This window comes from Scardinius erythrophthalmus, assembly GCF_964197995.2.
Source record: "Scardinius erythrophthalmus genome assembly, chromosome: 7".
Lineage (NCBI taxonomy): Eukaryota > Metazoa > Chordata > Actinopteri > Cypriniformes > Leuciscidae > Scardinius > Scardinius erythrophthalmus.
In genome coordinates, this window is record NC_138227.1 from 27785702 (window position 1) to 27796914 (window position 11213).

Consider the following 11213-nt stretch of genomic DNA (forward strand, 5'->3'; position numbering starts at 1 on the left):
AATGACCTGAGGGAGCATCGTGACCAAAGGGAATGCATACAGCGGGCGGCTCGGCCAATTGTGGGCTAGCACACCCCTGTCTTTGGGGAAAATTTCTGGCAACGAGCATTGTCTTCTGAGGCGAAGAGTTCGACCTCTGCCTCGCCGAAGATGCTCCATATCAGCTGAACCGTTCGCGAGTGAAGCGACCATTCCCCTGGGATAACTTTGTCTCTGGATAGCATATCCACACCCTGGCTCAGAATGCGTGGCACATGTGCCGCTCTCAGCGAGTGTAGGTTGTGCTGAGCCCATATTATGAGGTTTTTGGCCATGGTGTGCAGGTTTCTCGAATTGAGTCCACCCTGGCGATTTATATAGGACACCACTGACATGTTGTCCATTCAGACCAAGACGTGGTGGCCTTTTAGATATGGGAGAAAAGCTTGCAGTGATAGAGCGACCGCTTTCATCTCTAGAGAGTTTATATGTAGGCGTCTCTCCGGGCTTGACCATAAGCCGGAGATGGGGCTGTCCTCGAAAAGGGCCCCTCAACCTAGGCTGGAGGTGTCTGTCGAGATAACTTTCCTCTTTGAAATCACGCCCATACTCAGGCCGGTTTGGTACCAGCCGGCTGCTTTCCAAGGAGCCAGAGCTCTGATACAGCCGTGGTTCACTTTGATGCGTAAGTGGCCTGGTACACAGGATTTTAACCAGAGCTGAAGAGGACGCATGTACAGTAGACCCAGCTGGAGTACTGATGATGCTGAGGCCATGAGACCTAACATCCTCTGAAATCTCTTGAGAGGCGTTCAAGTGCCTGCTCTGAACGTTGCCGCTAGGTGTTGAATGGTGAGTGTGTGTTCTGACGTAAGCCGCGCTCTCATTTGTATAGAGTTTATGACTGTTCCCAGGAAGGAAAAGCTCTGGCTGGGAGACAATGCACTTTTGGAAGTATTGATCCTGAGACCTAGGCATTCTAGATGGCTGAGGAGCCAGGATCTGTGAGTTATTAACTGCGCCTTCGATTGGGCTATAACCAGCCAAACGTTGAGGTAGTTCAACACTCGAACTCCTCGTTGTCTCAGGGGGGTGAGAGCTGCATCCATGCACTTCGTAAATGTATGGGTTCTAGAGATAGGCCGAACGGCAGGACCGTGTACTGATAAGCTTGCCCCTCGAAAGCGAATCTCAAAAAATGGCCTGTGATGGGGCATTATCTGAATGTTAAAATAAGCATCTTTCAGATCTACTTAGAAAAACCAATCCCCTGGGCGAATCTGCGCAAGGATTTGTTTGGTTGTCAGCATCCTGAACGGGCGCATCATCAGCGCTTTGTTCAGGTGTCTGAGATCTAGGATGGGCCTAAAGTCGCCATCTTTCTTTGGAATGAGAAAGTAGCGACTGTTAAAGCCCGACTTGCTTTGTGATAAAGGGACTGGCTCCACAGCCCCTTTTGCTAACAGTTTTGACACTTCGGTGCGAAGGACGTGAGCCACGTCGCTTCTCACTGTTGTCTCAACCACGGCTAGAAAGCTCGATGCTCTGCGAGCAAACTGTAGCGAGTAGACTTGTTTTATTTTGTTCAACACCCATTCTGATATCCCGAGGATGGCCTCCCAGGCCCTGGCCCGCATAGCTAGGGGTTGAATGATGTCTGGGGACGGACCGCTTTGTGATAGGGATCCGGCCGCCCAGCTGCTCTGTGTTCGTGATACTTAGGGAAAAGTGCTTATGTGCAGGGGTGCATACTCTATAATGGGCACACAACCTACATTTATTACAACCCCAAATCAGAAAAAGTTGGGACAGTATGGAAAACACAAATAAAAAAAGAAAGTAGGGATTTCTAAATGTACTTTGACTTGTATTTCATTGCAGACAATACAACAGCACATAATTTAATGTGTTCCTCATGATTTTTTTTTTTTTTTTTTTTCATAAAAACAAAATTCCTATTTTGGTTCTTGCAACACATTTCAAAAAAAGTTGGAACAGTAAAGCATTTACCACTTTGCAATGTTGCCATTCCTTTTCACAACACTTAAAAGACGTTTAGGGACTGAAGACACCAAGTGATGAAGTGTTTCAGGTGTAATTTTGTCCCATTCTTGCTGCAAACAAGTCTTAACCCTCTGAGGTCTGAGCTGTTTTCTGGGCCCTGGAGGTGTTCTGACATGCTCTGACATTTGTGGTTATTTCTGTTACTTGTGACATTTTCATGGCTAAAGTCTAATTACACTGTATTCAGCACAAACTCTGCTACAATAATATATCAGCAGCATGTATGTAAAAGTTTGTAGTTTTGAGATAATGACATTTATGCGTGGTTTGTGAAAATACAAAAATAAATTCTCACTGAAATAAGGTCATGAAACCCATACTGATTATTTCTTCACAAGACTTTTGAAAATTGTATCACGTAGCCTAGAATATTTGCTCTAAAACTATGTGAGAATCACCCTGACTGCTCATTCAGAGAAGACAATATATTGATTTAAAAATTTTACGACGTGTTTTGTGTTAGAAAGCAATATGCGAAGGGGCGGATCACCTCATTAATATGAAAGCTTTCCACACCTGAGAAAGACAAAGAACCTCCCTAATGGCCCTATTAGGAGCTTATCAGGGCCCATCATTCTGACCAACCTTGCACAAAGAATGAGGAGATTTAAAAAAGAATGGCTTTTAAAATTGTTTGGATTTATTTACAACACAACATAATCCAAAGATACACAACAAAAAAGCACTTATTGAAGAAAGAGACCTTTGTGCCATTCCTAAAAACATTGTACATACCTTTCATTTTCTAAGGTGTTTGATTTTCACTTTACCATGTTCATGTACAGAGACATGTACTGTGAATGTTGAAGTCAGCAGGACTCAGTGGCATCTGGGCCCTGAAAAAAAAAAAAAAGTGAACATACTGATATCAAGAGAAAGGCCTGCACGATTTTGGGAATACATTTTAGATTTTTCTTGTTAAAATTGCTTTTTAAAATTCACAGAATACACACACACACTCACACAAATGTTTCCAACAATATATAATGAACACCAGGTTTGTTGTACCTTGTAGGTATAGGCTATGCGCAGTGCTGCATAAAATAATAACAATATAGCAGCCTATATATATTTTCAAAAAGATTTCAGTAACAACTAAGCTAGAGAAAAATATATTGATTATCATGTTACTTCAAATGTTTCCATTCGTTATGATGATATGAAATGAGATAATAGTAAAAACATGAAGCCGTTTGGAGCGTTTTGCTTTTCCAAAATATGATACATTCAAACGCGATCGCGATCAAAAATATGATACATTAAAACGCGATTGCGATCAAATATAAAACATTATGGTTAGGCCTACCATATACATAGCCTATCTACGTTTGAGCAGATATCCACAAACACAGTAACAGTAAACACGGGTCTAAATATTATAATATTCACCATATATCTAGCAACAGTTCAACTGCAATGTGAAATTTATGCAACAATAGCAAACTAATATGTAAGAATTACTTACCTTATCTTTCTTGTCTTCAAATATCGTTCTTCTTCTTCTGATGTAAATCCAATGTAAGCTCAGGCACGTCTTTCAAACTCGACGAAAAGTGAAGTGAAGTGTTTTGTTGTTGAGGTAATGAGGGCGATCGCGTTCCATGTGGAGATTTGCATGTGAATATCTTTTGCGCGAGTGGGCGTGGCCGAATTAAAAATAATTAGGAAGCGTTTGAGAAGCTGGAAATCTTGTTGGTTTTATACAAATTACTTAAACAGAGAATATTTGTTTTCGTTTTGAATCCGATCATTTAAAAGTACACACTTAAATGTTTATAAAGGTGTATGGCTCATAAATGTGTGACAAGTATTCGCTGAGTTTTGTTTCAGTTTATAGACGTGCTCAAGAAAAAAAAGTTCACCGCGACGGAGAGGCAGAACGCACACACTGTTTATTTTCTTTATTTTACAAAAGCACAATGTTTTGATTTGATTGGAAGTGGACACATACAAAAGTAGAAATACCACAGATTCTTTTTTTATATTTATTTTTTCTGTATGACCATAAATGACGGAGAAATTTAAGTTTATAGTGCTACAATGTGGAGAAAATCCAGCAAAACGCGTTTGTCGACCTCAGAGGGTTAAGGTGGGCAACAGTACGGGGTCTTCGTTGTCGCATTTTGCGCTTCAAAATGCGCCACACATTCTCTATTGGAGACAGGTCGGGACTGCATGTAGGTCAGTCAAGTACCCGTATCCTCTTCCTCCGCAGCCAGGACTTTGTAATGTGTGCAGAATGTGGTTTTGCATTATCTTGTTGAAATATGCATGGACATCCCTGGAAAAGATGTCTTCTTGAAGGCAGCATATTGTGCTCCAAAATCTCTATGTACTTTTCAGCATTAATGGTGCCATCACAGAGGTGCAAGTTACCTTTGCCAAGGGCACTGACACAACCCCATACCATGACAGACCCTGGCTTTTGGAGTTGTTGCTGGTAACAGTCTGGATGATCCTTTTCTTCTTTGGTCCGGAGCACACGGCATCCATTTCTCCCAAAAAATACCTGAAATACTGATTCATCTGACCACAGTACACGTTTCCACTGTGTGATGGTCCATCCCAGATGCCTCCGAGCCCAGAGGAGTCGACAGCGCTTCTGGACACTGGTAACATAGGGCTTCCTTTTGGCACAGTACAGTTTTAACTGGCATTTGTGGATGTAACTACGTATTGTGGTACTTGACAAAGGTTTGCCAAAGTAGTCCAGAGCCCATGTGGTGATATCGCTTATAGATGAATGACGATTCTTGATGCAGTGCCGTCTGAGGGATCGGAGATCACGGTTGCTTAGCTTAGGCTTGCGCCCTTGTCCTTTACGCACTGAAATTCCTCCACATTCCTTGAATCTTTTAATTATATTATGCACTGTTGAAGGTCAAATAAGCAAATGTCAAATGGCAAACTGGCGATCCTCTGCCCATCTTTGCTCCTAAAGGACTAGACTTTTCTTGGATCCTGCTTTTGTACCAAATCATAATTACAATCAACTGTTGACATCACCTGTTTCAAATCACATCATTATTTAACCAATTTACCTGATTACTAGCCCTAAATTGCTCCTGTCCCAACCTTTTTTGGAATGTGTTGCAGGTCTGAATGACAGGAAATGATGTATATTTACAAATGAAATTAAGTTGACCAGACAAAACATGAAATATTTTATGTTCACATTGTCTGCAATGAAATGCAAGTCAAAGTACATTTAGAAATGACTACTTTCTTTTTTTATTTGTGTTTTCCATATTGCCCTAACTTTTTCTGATTTGGGGTTGTACATCTCCAGCATGAGCCAGAGGGAAAACTGATATTGTGGGAACAGTGCTTATGTGCAGGCGTGCATACTTCATAGTGGGCACACAACCAACATTCATTACACTTCCAGCATGATCCAGAGGGAAAGCTGATACTGTGGGGACAGTGTTTATGTGCAGGGGTGCGTACTTTGTAGTGGGCACACAACCTACATTTATTACATTTCCAGTGTGAGCCGGAGCGAGAAAACACAGAAAATTGCTCTTTTGGTGTTTTATTTGGGAGTTTGTTTGCAGGTGAACATGTTTGCAGGTGAACATTCAAAACAGACTTGTTTACAGCAATATTGACATTTCCAGCCGCCTGAAAAGAGAGGACTGGAAGATGTGCGAAAGACTTTTTGGAGATTGGTCAGGCCGCAGCGAGACTCAAACACTCTCTTTTCCTTCCTGTTGCCGTGGCTAGGAAGGCTTTCGAGGCTCGGGGTCCAACACAATCTTGGGTCGAGGTCCCCGTCGCTCTGGGAACTGCTGACACTTCAGAGCGGAGGCGGTGGTTTAATGGCTGAGGGAGTGTTCTTGTCTCCATGTGGTGGCCCGAAGCAGAGCTGGAGCATTTGGGGAGGAAGTGACGCATAGCCTGCAACGCTTTCTGAGCCTCAGTGTAACGCTCCGCGAAGCCCTTGACTGCTGGGCTGAACAGACCGGTGATGGAGATAGGGGAGTCGAGAAAAGCTGCCCTGTCTGAGTCCTTTATCTCTGTTAAGTTCAACCAAAGATGACGTTCAAGCACTGTCAAGTTCACCATGCTCCTGCCGATCGCCTGGGCGGTTGATTTTGTAGCTCGCAGAGCCAGGTCAGTGGAGCTGCGCAGGTCCCTGAAAGCTTCCGGTTCAGGTCCAGACTCGTTCATCGAGCAGAAAAGTTTGGCTTGAAAAACTTGGGAGGACAGCCATGGTATGAAGCGCCAAAGCAGCTTGGCCAGCGGAGGCTGAGACGGAGGCGTAGGCTCAGCCGACGAGAGCTGGAGTGACGTGAAGTGAAGTGTGTTGAGGGTGCGGGGTCGGCCACGGAGCCCGTCCATTCCTCACATTCGGATGCAGCGAGGGAAAGACTGTAATCCTTGTCGTCCTCCTCGTCTGATGCCCCAAAAGAGACGAGACCGGCCGCTCGCTGAGAGGGGTACTGGTCCGCCTGTGTGAACAGGATCGGCAAGGGTCCTGTGCAAGGGTCCTCTGGGAGAGAGCGAGGCACGTGGGGACTGGGCCGGCGTGTGCTCGCTCGTATTCATCCGCTCTGGCATCCTCTGTGCACGGCGGTTTTTTCTTACGCGGCTCAAGCAAAGGAAAAGGGGGAGAGGGCGCGGGGTCGTCGTCAGTGAAGCTGGCTAGTCGAGCCCTCAGTGGAGAGAGCGCCATTTCATTGCACTCCGGGCAGCCGCCCTTAGAGAGTGCAGCTTCTGCGTGGTCACGGCCCAGACAGGAAGCGCAGAGGATGTGACAATCTCCGCCGAAGAGAAGGCCTCTGCACGAGGCGCAGGTGACCCGAGGCATTTGAAACAACACCTGGAAATTGCTCTTTTAGAAAGTGAGTCGCAGCGGCGAACACACTAGCTTTTGTAAAAGGATATAGCACGGTATAAGCCGGTATCCTCAGAGCTGCTTAGCAGGTGGCTTATTCTGCTGAAGGCTTATCGACGGCGGCGAAAAAGGCTTCTTAATCCGGAGGACAGCGAAGTGGAAACTTGCTGAGGAGATTAAATCTGATTCTATGGCGAAAATGGGGACTTATATAGCTATAAGCCCATTCCGGCGGGCTCTGATGCGCCTGGGCGCGAAGCGACCTGATTGGTTCGTGCGGATGAGCCACCTCACCATAGGTTCGTGCAGTTGCTGCAGCACAGCCAATGACTGCGCTAGACGCACAGCTAGCTGTCTGCTGTGCAGCTGCACTGCATTTTAAAATTTTGGCTTCAATATTCTCGAAAAAATTAGTTTTTCCCATAGCGTAAGCTACTTACGCAATACGAGAGACCTCTCGAAAGGGAACTATTTTTATCGACTATACAATTTGAAGTTTTATTTCTGCAGTCTGAAATATTAATTGAATGCAGAGGAATGTGTTCCCTGTGCTGACACACTATCAAACGACACTATCTCGTGACAGTGTGAAACTTTCACTAAATAGTTAATATCCAGAGATTCATTTTTGGACATTGACATTGTTGTGGCAAAAAATTATATTCAACCCTCATCACTGCGTAAGAGACACTCTGAATCCAATTGTCTTTGTAAAAAGTATTTAATCTTGCAAGAAGGCCCAGTCGCCACATAGACGTTACGCTACAGACCCAGACAGGAAGAGCTGGGCAGCCTTTATACTTGTTTCAAGGCCTTATTCAGCAGGGCTTCTTTCCGCCACACATTCCATAGATAAAGGACCCATTGTTGTATAAGCTTCTATTTATCACTAGCGGACACTTAAGACCACCAAAAGTCAATACTAGGGTCAAAAGGTCCCTTCCCAGCTGTTCCCAAAGTTTCTCACTCCTGCACTTCCACAGGTATACAAATATATTCCCCGTTCACATATAGAAACATGTGACATTACTTTGTAATATCTACTAAAGATTAATGAAAATCTAATTTTCCCATTACAATATTAACTAGAATGCTTGCCTTATAGACACTCACAAGTTACCAGACACATTTGACACTCTTTTGTTTACAACACAAATCAGATTAATTGTTGTAACAACAGGCTACTAAGAGTCTAGTTTTGTTTAAGAGTTGTCTTGTCTTGGCAGCTGATCAAGGAATTGTTGAAATGGTTTGTTTTTGTCATCTTTGTGATTAAGAAAGTCCAGATGATTTTCAGCAAACGCCATCTCCAGCACCAGCAGTAGAGACTGTTTAAGCTTCTTCTTATACTCATCACACATGAACACATAGAGAATGGGGTTCAGACAGCTGTTTAGAAAAGCCAGTCACACTACAAAAGGTCTTGCTTTAGAAATTACTTCTCGAACATTAACATTCTGCTTATTCACCACTGCATATGAAATGAAACACAATTTGTGAATATGGTATGGGAACCAACATAAGAAAAAGGCCAGAACCACATAAATAATAAGACGGTAAGACCTGAAATACTTCCCCCTTTTGAGATGTTTGACCCGCACTCCAATTGCTATATATGAAGATGCAATGATCAGGAAGGGGATGAGAAAGCCCACTATTAAACTTGTATGAGTACAGAGACTGTAAGTCTAGATACTTGTAGAAGTTGATTACAAAAGGAATGCTACAGACAATGGATAAAACCCACACAATCATGCAAATTATTATCTTTGCTTTGACTAGAGTTTGTTTATTCTGAGCCCACACGATCATCCATGTGCATAGGCATCGGTCCAGACTGATAGTAGTCAGAAAAAAAAAATGCTTGCAAACATATTTAAATCTGTCATGAAAGAGAGAAGCGTGTACAAAAAGTAACCCAGTGGCTTGCTAAAGACCAAGACCAAGTGCATGACTGGTGCAATGGAGAAAAAGTAGTCTGCAATTGCCAAGTTGAGGAACCGAATGGAGCCTGTTTCCAATGAAGCCCATGACATAGATGGTGACGTAAATGCATAAAGAAAAGATCTGGATGCTCAACAAGCCCTCTTTCCCCTGGGTCACTGTGACAGAGGTCAGATTATCATATTCCAAACTTGTGCACCCTATCCCCCCCCAAAAAAAGGAGTAAATAATGCAGTGAGCATTGATTCTGGAGCAAAACCTAGCAAATTAAACATTTTGTGGTATTTGACTTGCAACACATTATCTCTGTTAGAAATACCATTGTGTAATTTATTCTAAATGTTACTACGTTTCAGAATGTCTAGAGAACATTCAGTAATATTTCCCACAATGTTTGTAAAATGATAAAATGAAATGTTCCATTAACGTTTGTATTGTTAAGAAAAAAACAGGATGTTTTGAAAATGACATTCAGAAACTTAATGGGAACATTTTTTTCATCTGATATTTAGAGATGCTGCAAAAGCTGTGAGATGCGGCCGTCCGTGTATGCTATATAGACCAGCATTTAAACCATTAGATTAGGTCATGGGTTTTCAGATAGTGGTCCTCCCTTTTTGACACAGCGTACACAATGGTGTCTCTCCACCCCTAATCAAGTAATTAAAAAAAAAAGACATGGCAAAAGATTTAAAGGGCAAAAAGCAGAATAAAGTATATGGAACTGAAATAGGGAGAAGTCTGTTATATGGTCATATATTTAATGCACATTTCAGAAACAAAAATTAAACTATTTTAATCCTTGGAAGAACACCAAAGAACACATAATTGATGCAAAAAAAAAAAAAAATTCTGCATAATTTTCCCTTTAAACCAAAGTTCTTGGCCAAGGTTTTTCAACATACTCTGACTGCAGCTTCATTGCCCTCAGGCTTCTCAATAATAATGGTGTTTCCTATTTGGTTGCAGTTCACAGAACAGGTCTGAGCTGTTCTAATCACGCTTCCTCTGATTTCTTAATAGACGTGACTGCTGGCCAATCATACTTTGAAGCATTAATTTGCTCAGTTATTCTTCTATTTAGGTGCAACATTTAGTAATTTATATATATGATTAATACACTGTCAGGTTACTGATTGGTTACTGACGGATACAGGTCTACATTGGTATTTAAGGTTTTGAGAAAGTGAGTGATGGTTTCAAGAAATGCGTTGCAAATGTAAATACTTTTTCCACATAGATTTACATACTATCTTATAAATATGTTCTTTAAAGAAAACAGATATGTTCCTAATTTTGAGTATCAACATTTTTGTGTAGGCTAGTCCACTAGTAGAGTACTTGGGAATTTACTTCAAATCTACTTTACTTTTCCCCCGCCATTGACTGAAATGTCAGGTTATCAGTGTTTTCACTGTTATACGATAGGGGCATTACACATCTTCTAAAAGAGTACAGAATCTCTGGATCAAAACACAGGTGAAGAAGAAGAAACTGAAACAATTAATAGTAGCTTGCTCACGCAAACGTAAAATAATACGATCATCTACATTAAACAGCATGTAAATCAAAACTGCCTGATGTTACTGAATGAAATGTCGACCCAGGACGAGGTGCATCTATTTTGATCATCGTTTTGAATTGACAAAAATTTAATTTTCTCTGCTTTTTGTTTAAAGTGTTGACTTTTTATTTATTTATTAAACTTTCCCACATTCAAGTGTTGATAAAAATGGATGCATGTGTCTCGGATCTCTGAGGGAAGACTCAGGGGTTTATAGTGTTCAGGCGTTTATTGACACGACAGCAGACGAAACTGTCTTGTCTTGTCTTGGAAGGCTACAAGGAAAGAAAAGGAGGATGAAGGAATCGAATGAAAGCTTTTTTATACATTGGAAAACTTGATCACTCGAGCGTCACTTCACAGCGTATTCAGCAGCGCTTAAAGGATCTGCCCTTGTGTTGTTTTGGTTATTTAAGAAATTTATAATAAATAATAATAACGCAAGATACCCTGTTGAAATATATGAGATGTGTGGTTTATTTAAACTGCAAAGGTAAAGTATGAATTCAAATGATTGAGACCGATGTGAAGGGGGAGGATAATTTATACATACGTCACGTTTAGTCGATAAAACTGTATATCCTCGCTTATGACTCCTCAGGAATCCTCCTTACTCCTCAATCCTCGCCTCCTCGTGGAGCAATTAGAGAATTGAGATGTTCTTCAAGATGGCTGAGCTTGATCGGTTTCCGGATCATAGGATGGAGGACGGAGGAGTGAGGAAATAAGGAGAAATATTGAGAAGCACCAACAGTCACGTGACTGCTTCGTTTTCAGATTCCAAAATAGTGCAAAGCCCTTGAGCAGGTTTCGAGTGTCATGCCC

The 11213-nt window shown here is 42.1% G+C and overlaps 1 pseudogene across 1 annotated transcript; it reads right to left on the reverse strand.

Annotated features, from left to right (window-relative positions):
* Positions 1–8082: 8082 nt before the first annotated feature.
* Positions 8083–8916, reverse strand: LOC308693782 (C3a anaphylatoxin chemotactic receptor-like; annotated as a pseudogene). Its single transcript has one exon. The product of its transcript is annotated as a C3a anaphylatoxin chemotactic receptor-like (transcript).
* Positions 8917–11213: the final 2297 nt, after the last annotated feature.